Source organism: Pelodiscus sinensis, chromosome 4, assembly GCF_052426305.1.
Source record: "Pelodiscus sinensis isolate ZL-2025 chromosome 4, ASM5242630v1, whole genome shotgun sequence".
Classification (NCBI taxonomy): Eukaryota; Metazoa; Chordata; order Testudines; family Trionychidae; genus Pelodiscus; species Pelodiscus sinensis.
The window spans coordinates 48,155,399-48,173,005 of record NC_143055.1 but is presented as its reverse complement, the minus strand read 5'-3'; the positions used below and the strand labels follow the sequence as shown (position 1 = coordinate 48,173,005).

The following is a 17,607-nucleotide window of genomic DNA, read 5'->3' as shown; positions in this document are numbered from 1 at the left end:
AGGAGAAGGGAGTAGGGCTGTAGGTAGAGAAGAAGCCTGCCTCCCCCAGCCCTACCTTCACCGACTGCCCATGCTATGGTAGTCCATAAATAATAACCCTTTGATTTCAGTATCAAAACTACAAAGACTAAATGTACATAAGGATTTATGGTTTAGCCTCTTAATCTGTTTTGACAATCAAGAGTTATTTTTCTAAACCTCTAGATGTTTAATAATGAGCACCCAGAAGCATAAGGATCAATTTACATTGTGGAAAGCAAACAATAATAATCCTCTCTTGGGAAGGCATTTGTTACTGTTTCCTCTAACAAGAAAGCTGCAAGAGACACTGACAAAGTCTTTGCAAACCCAAGTTAAATCTGCATAGTGTCTTTAATGGAGTTAGAAATGTAGCCGTGTTAGTCTGGTGTAGCTGAAACAAAATATAGGACTACGTAGCACTTTAAAGACTAACAAGATGGTTTATTAGATGATGAGCTTTCGTGGGCAAGACCCACTTCCTCAGATCAAATAGTGGAAGAAAATAGTCACAACCATATATACCAAAGGATACATCCAGAAATATAATTTATGCTATCATGTGCCGAAAATTTCCGTCTGCTTTGTACATTGGATAAACGTCTCAGACACTTCGCCGAAGGATCAATGCCCACAAAACAGATATTAGACAGGATCACAAAGAAAAAACAGTTTCTTGCCATTTCAACCAGAAAGGACACTGTCTCAATGACTTAATTACCTGCTTCAGAAGCCTTTTAAATCTGCACTTCAAGGGTAATCCTCTGAACTGTCATTCATGCTAAAATTCAACACTCTACGCGTCGGTCTCAACAAAGACACTAACTATCTTACCCATTACAAAGATAGCTTCCCCAATTATCACCTCTAATACCATTAGCTCCCAGACATTTACCTTTCCCCACCTCTAATACCATTAGCTCACAGACATTTACCCCCCCCCCCCGCATCTCCCTTCTGTTCTGAAATGTGATTTGTCCTTTTCATATGTGTTCATTTTTTTAATTGTATCCTTTGGTATATATGGTTGTGACTATTTTCTTCCACTATTTGATCTGAGGAAGTGGGTCTGGCTCACGAAAGCTCATCATCTAATAAACCATCTTGTTAGTCTTTAAAGTGCTACATAGTCCTGTATTTAATGGAGTTGGCTTTCATAAATCAGAATCTAAATTTTCATGTAACTCTGGGGTGCCTGTGTTACATTTAACTGCATAGGTGGCTTGTGCTGTTTGTAAGTAGCCTGTAAGACATGAGAACTTTATCAACTGAAAGAATGGTTTGGCCACTTTCAGTTCTCTAGCTTTTTTGCTGTCGTGTAGTAATTTACACTTACATAAAGGGTATATGAAACACGCCCAGACCAGAATAGCACACAGACCAGAATAGCACACAAATGAGAAGAACTATGAAAGTTGCACAACCAGACCAGTATCTGACCCTACAATGCTACCTACAAGCCTGATTAAGAGGAGGGAACAAGTGGACATGTTGACAGTCTGAAACCCCTGGGAAGGCCGAGAGCAGGTTTCAAGAGGTCTGCCAAGCATGGCAGGCATTAGACTCACTAGGCCCAGAGCACAAAGCTGAAGTCCCTCTGCACAGGACTGCAGCCTGGAGTTCCCAGCCCCACAACCCAGGACTAAAGCCAAAGACCAGGCAACTTAACTTTGTAGTGCCCCCTCCGGTGTGAGACCCTGGGCAATTGCCCTGCTTGATACCCCCCTAACTGTGCCCTGGCTTCCATATGCAAAAAACAGTGGCTATGGCACAGTGGAGCAGTGAAGTTTTTATAGCATGTTGGGCGGGGAGGTGGATGAGGATCAGAAAGAAAAAGATTGAAACCCCCCTGGATTCAAGTACAATCCAATCAGTTTACTGTACGTTCAGAGTCACAAAAGTAGGATCTGAACTAATATAGGATCTGAACAAATATAAAGTGACAAGAATCCACATACAGCTCACTCCAGCCCCATGCAAAACGACACTTGAGAACATGGGCAGTTTGTGAAGGTAAGGCTGGGAGAGGCAAGCCCCCAGACTCACCTCCAGCCCCATCCCTTCTGCTGAGGCCCGGCCTGTCCACACCATGGGGAAGCAGGGCAGCACGCCAAGCACGTGTACCCCCCACCACAACAGGGCGGGGAGGGGTAGAGCACGCAATCCGAGACTCCCCGACCGTGGAGCACTGGAGAGGGAGAAGGGCATGCAGCCCCAGTCTCCCTGGCCTGGAGCATGGGGAGAACAGATGCTCGGGGACAGCAACACTCTGCCCTAGTATGCCTATAGTAGGTGTTCTGAGGGCACAGTGTGGGCATGGGCATGACCATGCCTGATGGTTTGGGAAGGCAGTGCCTTCCCTCACCTAGCGTACCAGCTGCCCATGCCTAAGAAGCAGTAGGACCCAAGAGTAACAGATTTTTCCCAGGTAACATGGAGATTTTTTAACTGTAGCTTCTCTCAACGTGCTCCTCAACAGCATCACTGCCTTCATGTTGGATGGATTCCTTCAATAGCTTCCCAAAGGTGAGAACAAATGGGTTTAAAGGAGCCTCTACAGCTTACCAGTTGCCCCATATTAGAAAAATGCTCTGCTCTAGTCCACAAGCTGCCTTCCCTGGAAATCCCTTTCTCCTATTTCCCATCGCTTCCCGAAACCCTTAACACACCAGTCAACCCACATAAGAGCTCCTCTGGTTGCTAGTAGTTAAAATACAGTGAGAAGGCCCTGCCCAAAACAGCAAGCAGCTGTTAGGAACTAAGAAATGCTATGGAACGGGTACAAGGACAATTACAAGGGTAATTTAAACTGTAAACTAAATCCCATATGGTTGGGATAAGGCTGAGAATGTTTCAGGGAGCAGAGTAATACCCTTTAAGTAAAATAAGATATGGTTCCAAATATGGATCAGGATATTTAGGGTTCAAATCACAATTTTTCTTCAAATCCCTGTATAAATATTAGGCCAAATCTAAACACCCCCAGACTTTGCAGGCTCATCATGTTCAAAATGGGGATATGTGGATGCCATGGGGCATCAGGCTCTAAACCCTTTTCTAAAAATCTTGACTATAGGACCACCTTTTATCATGCTGCCTCCTCTCTCTGTTCCTTCTCACAGCCTCTCATAAATGAAATGCAAGTCTTCCTTATGTACACAGGGCCAATATACAATGTTCTAGGCTAGTTTCAATCTATTTTCCCAAACGTTTCTATCTCTTAAGGGCCATGTCTACACAAGTATTTTACTGGTAGAAATACGTATACCACACAAGCAAAGTGTTCCTAGTGTGGACACAACTGTACTAGCCAAAGAATTACTGAGGACAGTAGATTGCCTCCTACAAGTTAAACAAGCTATACAGGCAAGACCTGAAATTCTAATGTAAAAAAACAATCAGGGAGAAAATACCCTTCAGGACTTTTTAGAAGGAAAAACAGGCACAGCCCACATTTGGAAAAAAAAGTGTCCGTAGGTCATTCTCAAAAAAAACACCCAAACATTTTGACTTCTTTTGAATATAGCCTTCTAAAGGTGAACCAGTGTAGTATTCAGAAGGGTAGTAATGTTAGTTTGTAACTGAAAAAACCAGCAAATAGTCCTGCAGCACCTTAAAGACTAACAAAAAATGTAAATGGTATCAAGAGCTTTCAGGGGCACAACCCACTTTAGTATTTCTCCCCTCTCCCCCCAAACATGCTGAAAAAATAATCCTAAAGGAAGTGTGAAGTACCCATTAATTTCAATGGGATGTCAATACTAACTATTATCAATGTTTTCACTGGAGCAGAAACAACCACCTATTCCCCTTAGCCACTGTACTTAGAAAATGACTGAGGCTATTTCTTTGGGGACTATAGTAGCACTCCTTTGGCATAACTCCATAATGTAGATCAGTGGTCACCAACCAGCAGATTTGGATCTACTGGTAGATCTTGGAGCCTCAGACAGGTGATCCTGACAGGACTTTATCTGCCCCTCTCAGCACTGCTGTGCTGCTCCTGCCCTCTACCTTGGAGCTGACTCCCAGCCCTGGGAGCCTCTTGACTGCTGTGCAGGACACAGGAAAAAGAGGACGGGGGGTACTGATGTCAGGGTATCCTTCCCTCCATCCTGTACCCCATCTCTACAGAGCGGGTGGGGGGCAGAAGCAGGGATGGAGAGAGACAGTTTGCTGGCTGCTTTCGGGAGTAGTGCAGGGCCAGACTAAGGGTAAACCTGCATCATGACCCAGCAGCCACCTGTGGTAAATGGTGCCCAGCTGGAGGCTGCATTCCTGACCCCCTCCTGCACTCCAAACCTTTGCTCTAGCCCTGAGTCCCCCCCGCAACCAAACTCCCTCCCAGAGCCTGCGCCACTCCTGCACCTCAACTCCCTGCCCCAGGCTCAGCTCAGAACCACTCCCACACTCCAAATCTTTTAGCTCAATATCTCCCTCCCTCACACTCCAGCCCTCTACACCCCCAGCCTGATAAAAGTGAGTGAGGATGGGGAAGGAAGGGAGGATAGAGTGAGCAGGTGTCGGGCCTTAGAGAAGGGGGTGGGAAGGACGTGGGGCAAGAGTGTGTGGGTTTGAGGTTGATCCTGGATTGCACTTTAATTCAAAAAGTGATCTCATGCTTAAAAGGGTTGGAGACCACTGATGCAGATGCAGCAACAAAAGTTTTTTTCCTTCCATTGTAGTAACAGTACCTCCCTGAGATACCTTAGATAGACTGACAGAAGCATTATCCAAGGGAGTTAGGTCAGCATAGGTACAGTGCTCTGGGAGGTGGATTTTTCATATCTCTCAGCACCATCGCTTAGTCAGCTGAACTGTAGCATAGCAACATGCAGAGAAGTTGGGTGGTTACTGTAATGCAAGGGAACTTTTGCTGCCATGACACAGGCACCAAAACAACATACTGTACAATGGAATTAAAGATAAAAGTAAATTTTAATCATCCATTTATGAATCAACGTCAAAATTGAAGTGCCTACCAGAAGAGAGTCAATCAGTACATTGGTCTGTAATAATATACGGCAGTCCAGTGCTCAATGATATTCCTCACAGGTATAACCTCTGTAATCACTATAAAAGGTGCTGCAACACTGTAAAATATGCCTGTTAAGGGAGGACAGTTTCAGATCTGTGAAATAAGTTCAGTGAAAGCACTCCCTACAATACGTCACAGCTCAAATACAAATTATTAGTTTTTATTTTAGTTTCTCAATTGTATGGTGAAGAGGCCTGAATATAAAACAGAGACCAAATCGATTCCCAGGTTTTAACCCTGGCTCTTCCACAGACTTATGGTATGACCTTGAGTTAGTTACTAGGGTCAAATTGGTCTTTGGTACTCCGTAGAGATTTTGACCTTGTCTTTGCTAGAAAAAAAAGTCTCAAGAATCAACATATCCTTTCAGAGAGGCTTAGTACACAAAACTCTTAATTGCAGTATCTGCAATCAGTGACCATTTTCCTCCTGTATATAGTACATTCCTCACAGGTCAGTAGTGAGGGTCCATTATTAGATAATAACAATACAACAGTTTGAAGTATAGCCTAGAATTTAGGACAGCATAGATTTGGGAAACCTGGATCCAAATCCCTGCTCTACTATAGACTTCCTGTTACAGCTTGGGGCAAGTCACTTAGACCTGGCCTGCACCCAAAATCTAGGTCAACCTAGCTACATCACTCCAGAGTGTGAAAAACCCTTCCATCACTGTAGCAAATTTTTACATTATAGATACCACAATGGAATGGATATAGTGCCATAGCTGTGGCACTATAGTGTGCACATACCCTGAGTCTCTCCATGCCTCAGTTATTTAAATGTAAAACAGAAATAATTATCCTTCCCTGCTTCACATGGGTGATCCAAAAATAAATACATTAAAGACTGTGAGGCACTCAGTACATATAAATACCTTTGATAGAAGTATTAATCATATGAAATAAACCCTCCTGTTCAATATCCACAACTGCAGCACAAGAGTTTTTCCTTTGGAACTGTTACTTCTGGGTTATCAGTTTTAGATGATGGCCCCCAAATTCTACTACTTGTTGTATGTAGGTACACCTCTATCCTATGACCATATTAAGCTTCATGGATTACCAAGGGACTCCTGTGTGAGCCCAGATCTGCCTACTTACTACAAGTTACAGAGACTAAATCTTTCATTAATGTTAAATGTGGAAAAAAGCTCAGTCCCTCCCCAATGTCTGTGATAAATAATAATTTTAAAAAATCCAATACATACCTTCACTTTCTAGATCAAGGTTTTAATTTTACCTCTACTGCCTCCCTGCAAAACTCAACAGACCACATTTACATAAAAAGAAAAGGTCTGAGGGAAAGCAGCCCTTAAATAAGTAAGTTTCACATCAAGTTCTCAGTTGTCTGACATTTTCACATAATCCTCGAATGGCTAGCAAAAAAGAGTAATATGGAGGCAATAATACTAAAGCAGCAGCACTACATGCATATGGACTAGATCACACATTATCAAAGTAAAAGAAAGCTATTGGGTTATTAAAAAAATTCTCGTATGTTGCGATCAGTCATCTCTCAAAGTTTAATATTCAAAGGTCAAATATACTGCACAGTAGCATCTTTTTCTTACAGAATAATTGACACTCCCTTAAGACCCACGGGCATGAACCTATACTCTTTATGCAGTATTGTTGTAGCCCAGGGATATGAGAGCAACAATTCCGGTGCAATACCTTTTATTGGGCCAACTTCCATTGGTGTGTGACAAAAAATCCACACAGAGCTCTTCTACAGGTTTGAGAAAGGCAGAATACTCTTATTCAGCTGTAGCACTCTTGGTATCTCTCAAACCTGAAGGAAAGCTCTGTGTAGTTTGAAAACTTGCCTCTCTCACCAACAGAAGTTGGCCAATAAAAGATATTACCCCACCCATCTTTTATCTGCATTTAACCTAAATAGAGATTTCAGATTTCATTGAAAGACCTGCACGTGCTGTCCTCCCATTTGCAGCAGTCTTTCAGGATTGTACCCATTTCTATATTGGCAAACTTTTTTCATTTGTTCATTATCAAAGTCTGACATACTCAACTTGAAAATATTTGGTTTTCCGATCATCAATAGAAGAGTTAAAACACTTTGACTACGTCTACACTGGCATGATTTTCCTCAAATGCTTTTAACGGAAAAGTTTTCCATTACAAGCATTTGCGGAAAAGAGCAGCTAGATTGGCACGGACACTTTTCCGCAAAAAAGCCCCGACTGCCATTTTTGCGATCGGGGTGTTTTTGCGCAAAACAAATCTGAGCTGTCTACACTGTCCCTTTTGTGCAAAGCTTTGCACAAAAGGACTTTTGCCTGAACAGGAGCAGCATAGTATTTCCGCAAGAAACTCTGATTTCTTACATGAGATCGTCAGTGTTCTTGTGGAAATTCAAGTGGCCAGTGTAGACAGCTGGCAAGTTTTTCTGCAAAAGCAGGTGCTTTTGCGGAAAAGCTTGCCAGTCTAGACACAGCCTTTGAGTCTGATCCTTCAAAGATCTCACATGTTGGGCATTATAGATTAAGTTACACAAGCAGAGACCAAAAGTTTCCTAGTCCAAAGGTACACGTTTTATTAATGTTGTACAGGCTTAAATCAACAATGAACACACATTTCCCTGGCTATAGTTTTCATGACTTCCTTCCCCACATTTATGGCCATAAAGATCCTGGAAAAACCCAGTGCAACCTACAAAGTTCTCTGTGGTAAGGCCATAAGAACACAAGTCAGGATCTTCAGTTAGACTGTGCCCTCAGTTCTGGCTCATTTAGTTTATTAGCAGTTGGCCACGCCCAATACAAGAGCGCCCTATATGCATATAGGACCTTTGGACAGAAGACAGGCAAACCAGCAACAGTCTCTCTGAATTAATACACAGCCAGACTCTCTCTTATCCCACTATGCACCAAATCCAGTTTTTGCTTTTATACACCTTATTCCTTTTCCTCCCTCACCCCCATCTCGCCCCTTCCCACTGAAGGCAATCAGAAAAGTAATTCAGTCAACCAGCATACACAGGGTCTGACTGTATTTCCTGCTGCGCCCCTCCCCCACGTGGCCTATTGTAACCTTCCTAAAGATGCAGTAGGAGAGGCGGGGTTCAGGAAACTGCGGTTAGGCATTAACTCCCACGCGGCGCAACAACTAAATACAAGCCGAACTCGGTTAAAATCATGCATGGCCAGAATTAAACAATGGGGGCACTCCCGGGGAGGGGGGGTTATCACGCTGCGCCTCGGACCAAGCGCCCCTCGCCGGCTTTAGCAGGAAGCTGAGCTGCAGCACAAAGGAAGAAAGGGGAGGGGGAGGCGTTAGCAGCAGGGGGGGTTCACGCTTTCACGCTTACCGGTCGCACTCGGACGGCGCTGCTGCCATTTCCACACCACAGCCCGCCCCGGCGTCGCCGCCCAAAGCGTCCTTGCAGCTACTGCTGCTGCTGCGGCGCGCACCTAGCTCGCCAGTTTCCCAAGGAAGTCCCGCTGGGCCAGCCTCCTTCCTTCGGAGCGGCGAATCACAGCCCGGTCTCGCCCTCTCTGAAGTCTCCGCGAGGCACTTCTTGAATGGCTCTCCCTAACGCTAGCTGCTGGGACCCCCAGAGCCCTTCGGTGCTGCGTTAGGGTCACACGTCTCTTCCCTGATCTTTCACTCCAGCCCTGGTTTCTTCCTACTTTTACTTTTCCTGTTTTCGGCTCCTTTTTATTGTTCTCCCCTCTCCCTTTTTCTGCTCTCTTTCTGTTTCCTCTAGTGTGCTGCACTTTGCCCTTATGCTCTAGCACAGTGGTCTCCAACCTTTTTACACCCAAGATCACTTCTTAAATCTCAGAACAGGCGAAGATCTACCGCCCCGCCCTCACTATTCTCCTGTGCATCACTTGCTATCCCTAGCCCTTACTTACACACCCTGATAAACAGTTTATTTTTAAATTATGCGATACATAAAATTAAAATCACGTGTTTATAGTTATGAAATAAATGGTCTGTTTTTTATTCATGCTATTCAAATCTAAAATGAAGCATTTATAATTATACATTTTGTGGGGACAGAGTTCTGCGGCTGGGGGCAGGGGAGAGGGAACAGGATGTTGGGAGGGCAGAGAACAAGTTTCTGCAGCTGGGGACAGGGTGTCAGTGGGGACAGAGTTCAGGGAGCAGGGACGGGAATAGGGACAGAGTTTGGTAGCTGAGGACAGGAGAGTGGGGACAGAGTTCGGAGAGAAGGGACAGGAATGGGGACAGAGTTCTGTGGCTGGGGAGTGGGGGTTGGGGAGTGGAGTGCCAGTGGAGGCAGAGAGTCCCCTGCATCTCCCTCCTCCCAGGATTATCCCCCCCCCCCAAGGAAACCAGCGTGTGCCTGCCCCGGGGCCAACCCCACACGGTGCAGGGAAGCCCCGCGCATGCCTGCCCCAGGGCCGACCCCCCCCCCCGCACAGGGAAGCCCCACACGCGCGCCTGTCCAGGGGGCCGACCCCCCCCACACGCACAGGGAAACCCCGCCCGTGCGCATGCCTGCCCCGGGGCCAACCCCTCCGCCGTGCAGGGAAGCCCCACACACGTGCCTGTCCAGGGGACCAACCCCCTGGCGCAGGGATACCCCGCGCACACTTGCCCTGGCACCAACCCCCCCGCGCAGGGAAGCCCTGCGCGCATGTCTGCCATGGGGACCGACCCCTCCACCCCCCGCCACGCAGGGAAGCCCTGCGCGCGCTTGTCCAGGCGCCAAACCCCCCCCCCCCCACGTGCAGGGAAGCTGACTCACCCTTCCTGTGCCGTGCAGGGAGCCGATGCTCCCTCCCGCAGTACACCCAGCCAAGCAGCTAGCGCACTTCTGGAATCGCCGGAAGTGGCGCTAAGCTGTGGGACTTCTGTCCATCCCCGGGAAGCTGACACTACCTCCATTTTCACTTGAGGTAAGTAGTGGGGCTTCTCAGGGGTGGGAGGGAAATGGGGGCGGGGCAGACAGGACGCCTCGCGATAGACCGGTCGAGGCCTCGCGATTGACCGGTGGATCGTGATCGACCTGTTGGTGACCACGGCTCTAGGACATGGGTTCCCAAACTGGGGTGTGTGAAGAAATTTTAGGGGGGGCGTGAGGCGACCAAGCTCCCCCTTCAATTCTGCTGCTATTTTTGATTTTTGCCCTGTCAGTTCCTTTTTTTTTTTCTCCTCAAGTTTTGATGCTATGGGGGGGGGGAGAATATGAGGGTTTCTCAAAAATCAAAAAGGGGGCGTGATGCTGAAAAGTTTGAGAACCATTGCTCTAGGATGAAATAGTATGTGGGGCCATGCAGAGGTACAAGATTCATAACTTGTTTTAATAAGGTTGCAAACCATAGGTTTAAAAGCTATAGACCTCCCAATCTCTTCTGTTGGAGGAAGAGGCTCCCTTATTTGGGGAATTCATTTAAGGCAGTATTTTAAATTGCTTTGCAATGTGTGTATCTGAATGCGATATTAAAAACCTAATTGATGATTATTTGAATTTCCCCCTTAAAATTCTATTCATTTTGAAACAGCAACCTTGGAAACCGAGTAAAGGAAAATAGTGAGCATATCAAAGATGTTACTGAGTAGCGGTAGGATGGGTGAAAGCAGTGGTGTTTTCTTTTTTTTTTTAAATAGAAAGGTGATGGGTAAAATACACATACACACATTGGAATATGGGAGACCAGATACATCTTGTTTGATCAAGTCTATGAGTAAACAGTTACAAAACACATTACTGCAATTTAGATCTTGTCAAACAGTGTAATTAGTGAAAAAGTAATTGCTGACCTGCATTTTAAGCATTTTGTCATTTCACGCAGAGCATGGCTAAGATGAGGCAATGTTTAGAATGACAACTTCCGCTGGTAGTTAATATACAGATTAGACCAAAATGGGACTAGTAACAAAGAGAAACTTTGCAAAATGTCTGCATAGACAAGTCCTTGTATTGTGAGCTCTCACACCTTAGCTAAAGGGAGAGAGACAATTGATCTTTAACAAAGGCCTCCTTTTGTCCACATGAATCACAAGATCATTATACACTAATTACTCGTTTAACATGTGCCCGCTTAACACTTTTTCGTGATAGCATGATTTTTTTTTTAGGGAACATTTTTTGAATAACATGACCATCCCTGAAATAACAGTTTCTCCAGTTGGCCTGTCCCCGGCAGCTACATGGGTCTTCCCCCGCATCCTTGCAAAGTGGCGGAGTGTTCACCGCTTGCTTCCTTGCCGACTCCCCCTCGCCGAATGCAGTACGGGTCCCAGCAGACCTGTCACAGGGCATACTCCCAACCCAATTCCCCTTCCCTCTCTTTTCCTTCCCTTTCCCAGAGCCAAACACCTCCCCTCCCTGCTGTAACCCAGTCTCCTTTCTCCCCCAACCATATGTCCCGGTCCCAGGCAGCTGCCTGTGCTCAGCGGCCAGCTGCTAGCAAGTACAGGCTGGAGCCGTGAGCGCACGCGTGCTTGAAACGCAACCCCCACCTTTTCCATTATTTTCAATGGGAAAATTGACCCCACATAACATGTTTTCGCTTAGCACGATCATTTTCTGAAATGTATCTACCGTGTTAAATGAGGAATTACTGTATATAAGTGTTGCATACATCTTTCTGGCCTTGTCTGCATGTTGCTTGTACACATAATGGGCACACCACTTTTTAAGTGTCTCTCTTAGCAGACTGGAGCAGTGGCAGGAGTACTGCTATGCTGGGGTTAATATTTCTTTGTTCTTTGTAAGGGAGATTGATAGATTTGACCATTTGCCAGGTCAGGCTAACATTTAAGACTGTGTCACTCTATTGAACCTTCAGCCTTAACCACCTTAATCAACACAACTGAACAATGTCCTTTTTACTTTTCTTGGAGTATGCCTATGGGCAGTTTCTTCATAGCCAAATTATCAAATAGTTTGTTTAGAGTTGAATAATATCTAAATCAGCCAATACATTCTACTCAAACAGCAGCTGTGGGATCTAAACATCACTGCTGTAGTTTTATCTTATCCCCTGCATAATCACTGCCTCCAAAATACTCTCTCTTCTCAAGTGTCCCTTTATAGGGAAATGAGAAATTTCTACTCTGACACCGTCTTCTGGAAGGGGGCAGAAATGAGTTTCAGAAAACATCTTTGCGATCTTCAGAGTCTACTATAATGGAGTATTAATCTTGATTATGGCCTCCAGGCCCAACCCCAATATCACTATTAAATCATAATAAAAAACTCTGACAGTTGTATCTAACAGCGCCTCATAGATGCATTCTCTCTACCAAATACATGCCTATATGCCTGAAGTTTGACCCACAACATAAATATTTAGACTGCAGTGTTGCTGTAGCCAGGTAGTCCCAGGTTGACCGTATATTATGTGAAGAAGTACCTACTTAAGTTTGTTTTAAACCTGCTGTCTATTAAATACATTGGGTGACTAATTATTGTGCTATGTGAAGAATAAATAACACTTCCTTATTCACTTTCTCCACATCATTTATTATTTTAAAGATTTCTATCATATGCCCTCCTTAGTCATCTCTTTTCCAAGTTAAATAGTCCGAGTCTTTTAATCCCTTCCCTTCTGTTTCTTTTTTCAAATCTAATATACATTTTTGAGATGAGATGACCAGAACTGCACATGATATTCCAGTTGTGAGCATACCAGCAATTTATATAGAAACATTGTGTTTTTTTACTGTCTTATTATTTATCCCTTTCCTAATGGGTCCCTAACATTCTGATAGCTTTTTTGACTGTACTTTGAGCAGCTGTTTGCAGAGAATTATCCACAATGACTCCAAGATCTTTCTTGAGTACTAATGGCTAATTTAGAGCACAATTTTGTATGCATAATTGGGATTATGTTTAGCAATTACTTTGCATTAATCAACCTTAAATATATCTGCATTACTTTGCTTTAATCAACCTTAAATATATCTGCCATTTTGTTGCCCAGTCACTCAGTTATGTGAAATCTCTTTGTAACTCTCCATAGTTTGTGTTGGACTTATCCTGAACAGCAATGGTTCTAGTACATATTCATAGGAGAGACTGCTATTTATCTCCTCCATTTTGAAACTATTATTTTATTCCTACCCTTTGTTTTGTATCTTTTAAACAGTAACAGATGATCCATGTGAGGACCTTCCTTCTTAACCCATGATTGCTCCCCCCCCCTTTTTTGCTTAAAAGCCTTTGATGAGGGACCTTATCTATGGTTTTCTGAAAGTGCAAACACACTACATTCACTGAATAGTCCTTGTACACACATTTGTTGACTTCCTTAAAAAATTCCATTAGATGGGTGAAGCATGATTTCCTTTACAAAAGCCATGTTATCTCTTTACCAGTAAATCATGTTCACATATGTATCAGATGATTCTGTTCTTTATTATAATTTCAACTTCAGTTTTTCCTGGTACTAAAGTTAGGCTTACCAGCCTGTAATTTCCAGGATAGTCTTTGAAGCCTTTTTTAAAAAATGGTGTCATAGTAGATATCCTTCAGTCATTTGATACAGAGCTGATTTAAGTGATAGGTTACATAACACAGTTAAAAAGCCTCCGGGGATAGCCGTATTAGTCTGTAATGTTAAAAACAATGAGTAGTTCTGTGGCAACTTAGAGATTAACAAAAATAAATAGTTCCTTCAGAACTCTTTGGTGAATACTACATGGTCCTAGTGACTTAATACTGTTTAATTTCAGAGTATGCTACTGGAGGTCCTAATCTCTTATTTAACAGCCTAATAACCTGCCCATCTTAACTCTACTTAGTTCACTTCATTAAGCCCAAGGTTTTGATAGTGAAATTCAGGTTTCCCTATTTCAGCTAATATTTTGCATATAGGTTGAACCTCCCTGGTCCGGCACTCTCGGGATCCAAGTGGTACCAAACAAGGGAATTTGCTGGACCAAGGGAGGTCAGGCGTCCAGGATTTCTCGGGGCTTCCCTGCTGGGAGAACCCTGAGGCCTGACCTCCTCTGGCCCACCTGCCTGGCTCTGCTGCCCCAGCTCTCTCACGGGGCCCTGCGTGGTGGCAGCTGCTTCTGGGGATTCCCTGAGCTATCTACCCCCAGGTCACTGGTCCCAGACTGGCTCTGCTTCCATCCACTCTGAACCTGTGGGGCTGGAGCTCTCTGGTCAAGCAACATCCATAGTCCTACTGGATGAGAGAGATTCAACTTGTATTATCTCCCATTCCTGATTCTGTGCATCTCTTATAAATTAATTTGCTAAGTAATGTTACAGTATTCATGCAAACATATTTAATGGCACCAAACTACCTTAATGCAGAGTTTGTGGTAGTATATCATGCCCCTGCAGAATGCCGAATTGAGCAAAACTCCAACTTCTAAAAACTGGAGAAAATGCACAAATAAGGTTGCTCAGGCAATCTTAATTCTACCCTCTTTCAGCAGTGCCATAATACATCTCGTTAACACACATACCTTTATATTGCCAATCCCAGAGCTGCTGAAATGTATGAGTTGTTCCTTTCCTTTTACTATCAATTTATTCTCACCCAGCGGACTCCATGTACCATTATTAAAGAACAAAAAGAAAAATAGGGAGGAACAGATGTTTTTATGTTGCTATCTTTGAGCAGCCCAATGAAAGGGGGCAGCAATAGATAAGAATTCCAGGTATTAAGTACTAGACCTTGTCCACAAGCTGTTGTATCTGGCTCTTCACCAAGCTATCATCTAGGTAAATTGTCTTGTACTTGCTTATGTTGGGCTTGTAGTTCATCCAGCCTCTTAAAGGGACCAGGGTACAACCACTGCTTGCTTCAGGAGGTCCTCCCAGCTCTAGCTTAATATCAGGATTTTATCTAGGTAGGCAGTGGCATAACTATAGCTGTAGGACTTGGTCCACTAGCTGTTGATATGTTGTACCTCTTTTCACAGTTAAAAAACAGGCATAGAAAGAAGACACTTGCCTAGATTGTCAGTAGTAGAACTCAGGGTCATCTAGCTCCCAAACTAAAATCAGATCATGGTGGCTTACTGATCCAGGTGCTGAATATCCACAGCTCATGTTTCCTTCAAATACAATTTGTGAGTCCCCATTTGTTCTAGAAAAAAGGTGCCAGGTTTCTCATCTTTACTCAGGAAATGAACAATATACTTGCCAAAATTCAGGTGTAAGTGAAATGCCTTGTATTACATAGCATGTCTGCAGCAAAGCCAGGTATAGAATTGACTTCTGTTCCCACTTCTGTCAGAAGATCTATGCCCCATTCTCCACTCATCTTTCAACTTCTAGAGCAAGTGAACAGGAATCCTACACACAACAATGCCAATTACTACACAGTCCTAATTTATTCCTTGAGTATTGTCCATCCCTTGTGCTGAATGATGAACCAAAAAAGAAGAGGATGTAATCATGCAATTAAAGATTGTAGACTAGTGCATTTGCGCAACACAGGAGCTGAATTAAAGTTGAATGCACAAACTGAATTCTTGCATTTTTCAGTCCTTGACTTTGTAACCTTAATACTATTTTAACATAGCTTTTGTGTATAATTACCAAGACTTTTTAAAAAGCAATGCAAAAACAAAAAAAAAAAACCCTCCAAAAAAACAAAAAAACCTTAAATTCAATCAAGTGAAACCACATTGAATCCCTGTATTGGTAATCAGCATTAATGGAAAACTATAACTTGAGATAAAGGTTACCATAATAGGTTATTATCCTCTACAATATCCTCACACTTTGCTAGTGGTTTATACGTCTGTTTTTGAGGCAGCTGAGGAATGCTGGGAAATCTAGATTCTATTCTGTGCTTGGCCCTGCAGAATAGTAGTTATAGGTAGAACAACCAAGTACATGGGTTTAGCACATTGATCCTTCAAGGCCATCCTATTAAGTGGAGAGACTGGGGATCTATTACCAGCTCTGACAACATGTCTGTGTGTAATCTTGCAGTCACTTTATTTGTAAAACCAACAAATAATACTTGGTTACCTCCTAAATTAGAAATATGAGGCATTGCTCAATAATAAGAGCTCCCACAGAGAATTAACAGCAGGCAATAGAAGAGCTTTAGACAAGAACTCATGATTAGGGCTGCAGGGTTGTCACAGATACTGTGATTTTTCCATTTGTCCTTGACTTGTCTTTGTGTATGCGAACTCACCCTAAACACAGCCTTCTTGTGGCTTCTGTCCCAGAGTTGGGCTTGGCTTCCCATTGTAAGCTGACTCACAGAGTTGCAGCATTGCCACTTGTCTCAACTATTCATTCCCATCAGAGTGGAGGGAAAGTTGGACCAAACCTGAGTGGCCCTAGGACTCCATTTGTAAATGAAAACACACTTACATGCAGCAGTTAGGCTACTTTTCTAACTTTAGATCCTTATTGCAGAAGATTGATGAGGGGTTACAGTGGCTGCTCCTGTGGTTCCCTCAGTCACGGGACATCGCCCCTCTCCCACCCATACTTTATGAAAATTGGACTATGGAAATGGTTATGCATAACTCAAAGATGCTTTAGACAAAATACTTCATGTAACATGTCAATTTTAATGTTTTAGTCTGCGGAATGTGTATTTTGGTGTATGTATCATTCTTCTATGTGAAGATATACATATGGGCTACGTCTAGACTGGCATGATTTTCCACAAATGCTTTTAACGGAAAAGTTTTCCATTAAAAGCATTTGCGGAAAAGAGTGTCTAGATTGGCACAGACGCTTTTCCGCAAAAGCATTTTTTCCAGGAAAGCGTCTGTGCCAATCTAGACGCGCTTTTGCACAAAAAAGCCCTGATCACCATTTTCGTGATCACGGCTTTTTTGCGCAAAACAAATCTTAGCTGTCTACACTGGCCCTTTTGCGCAAAAGCTTTGCACAAAAGGGACTTTTGCCCGAACGGGAGCAGCATAGTATTTCCGCAAGAAGCACTGATTTCAGATAGTAGGAAGTCAGTGTTCTTGTGGAAATTCAAGCGGCCAGTGTAGATAGCTGGCAAGTTTTTCCGCAAAAGCGTTTGCTTTTGCGGAAAAACTTGCCAGTCTAGACACAGCCATGAAGTGTGAATCTGTTTATAGTTCTAAGTGTGCTAATGAGGGCCATTAGTGATACTTCAGGTACTTAATGACTCAGTACTCAAACCAACGATCTGTAAATAGTCTTATTTGTCCTGTAAGCCCAAACTGTGGTTGGTCTTAGAAAAACATGTGACCATGACACCTGGTACTGAAATCCATCTTGGGCCTAGTATTTTTCCATGGGAGTGGGAGTACAGAAAAAAGGATTCCTGCCTTCCAAGAAAGTCTATTTAAGCATTGGTAAGCAGTCAGCCTTTATCTTCAGCTGTCCTTTGAAACTGCCTGCACACCATAAGAGGCTACTTAAAGAACTCTGAAAAAGCTTTAGATTCAAGCTAGAATACAGAACAACTCTGACTTGAAGCTTTTTTTTTAACCTTAGAACAGCTGTTTAGGGTAAGACACTGCCAATAACACATTTCTTAGTAGATTAGAACTAGTTAAGCATTTTTATTGATTTAAATTTGGTAACTTATTTGATCTGACTATTTTCACTTGCAACCACTTAAGTCAAGGGAGGGGAACCTTTTG

At 43.5% G+C, this 17,607-nt stretch overlaps 1 protein-coding gene across 3 annotated transcripts in view; it reads right to left on the bottom strand.

Moving 5' to 3' along the window:
• Window positions 1-8,875, bottom strand: part of ATP10D (ATPase phospholipid transporting 10D (putative)) — an 83,007-nt gene extending 74,132 nt beyond the window's left edge. The window contains exon 1 of one of the 3 annotated variants that reach the window (XM_025187433.3): window positions 8,387-8,875. The gene's annotated coding sequence lies outside the window, so the exon portion shown is untranslated. The remainder of the gene's footprint in view (window positions 1-8,386) is intronic. The other 2 variants (XM_025187436.3, XM_025187427.3) reach the window with 2 other exon arrangements.
• Between the last annotated feature and the right edge of the window lie 8,732 nt (window positions 8,876-17,607).